The following is a 1,308-nucleotide window of genomic DNA, read 5'->3' on the forward strand; positions in this document are numbered from 1 at the left end:
TAGTATCGAGAACTGGGGTTGGAGTGCCGTAATGGTTACGTAAATAAAGAACCATTTCAAGCGGGCGATGCAGAACACACGTACTGCAGCCTGGAGTGGGCCGCTACGGCACGCCGAACAGTGAAATAAACTAATCTGAACTAAACTCCGCCAGAACGGGCCTTGAAGGCCCAATGGTACCGACCGGTCGCCGTGTCATTCTCCGCCTAGAGGCGTCAGTAGGTGCGGACGGAGTGGCATGTGTTCAGCACACCAGTCTCCCGACCGTATGTCAGTTTAAGAGACCGGAGCCGCTACTTTTCAATCAAGAAGCTCTTCAGATTGCCTCACAAGGGCTGAGTGCAGCCCGCTTGCCAACAGCACTCGGCAGACTAGATGGTCACCCATCCAAGTGCTAGCCCAGCCCGACAGCGCTTAACTTCGGTGATATGACGGGAACCGGTGTTACCACAGCGGCAAGGCCGTTGGCTGAACAGTGAAATGTCCCTCAATATTAGTTAGTTAAAAATCCTTCTTATTCAGGTAAATTAGTTTCTGTCGATTTATTTTAAGTCGGTTGTTCTTTTAGCCCCTTCTGTATTCACCATCCTTCCATTTTCTACGTCAGGTAACGTTATTTAAAGTTTCACGAAGACCCTAATTTAAAATAACGATATAATACATAATTTCAGTAGTATTCACAATTTCACGATCACGGTTTCTTCAGGAACACGTCAAGCTTACTGATGTAATAACCCAGCGAACACAATCTTACCAAGTACTCAAAACCCTAACTTTATCTTGGAACTCTTCCATTTCGTCCGTGTTTGCATACAAAAACAACTATATGGGAATTGTGAGTCCGCCTTGATACATAACACTTTTGTTATTTATTGACTTATTTATTCCCCAGACTAGCTTCAGCGACAAATATCGTCATCATGAGTTGGTTCTTTAAATCTAAAACATGTAAAAAATAGCATAGTTATAAAACACAGTAAAACATTATTACGTGTATAATGTTTGCTCTTTAAATATTGATTTTTTTTCTTTTACAATGTAGGTTTAAGACTGTTATCTCTGATTGCGCCATATCTTCTGTGTTTCTCTGTTGCCGTTTTTCTCGGCATACGTCATATCATTTGCAACTATGTGAGCAGCAGTTAGTACGCAAATACAAAAGTGTGATCTTATCAGTGCTATTCAATTTGGTATTGCGTTAGTGTTGTGGATACAGGTTTGGTGTGTTCTAGCCTGTTACTTAGTTTCTAGTGCACTCACGTTCGTTGGACCGCTTGCAGCTAATTTTATACACCGGAAAACGTAACT

The 1,308-nt window shown here is 42.2% G+C and overlaps 1 pseudogene; it reads right to left on the bottom strand.

Annotated features, from left to right (window-relative positions):
- Window positions 1-351: 351 nt before the first annotated feature.
- LOC124717399 lies at window positions 352-469 on the bottom strand (annotated as a pseudogene).
- Window positions 470-1,308: the final 839 nt, after the last annotated feature.

Source organism: Schistocerca piceifrons, chromosome 9, assembly GCF_021461385.2.
Source record: "Schistocerca piceifrons isolate TAMUIC-IGC-003096 chromosome 9, iqSchPice1.1, whole genome shotgun sequence".
NCBI classification, from domain to species: Eukaryota; Metazoa; Arthropoda; class Insecta; order Orthoptera; family Acrididae; genus Schistocerca; species Schistocerca piceifrons.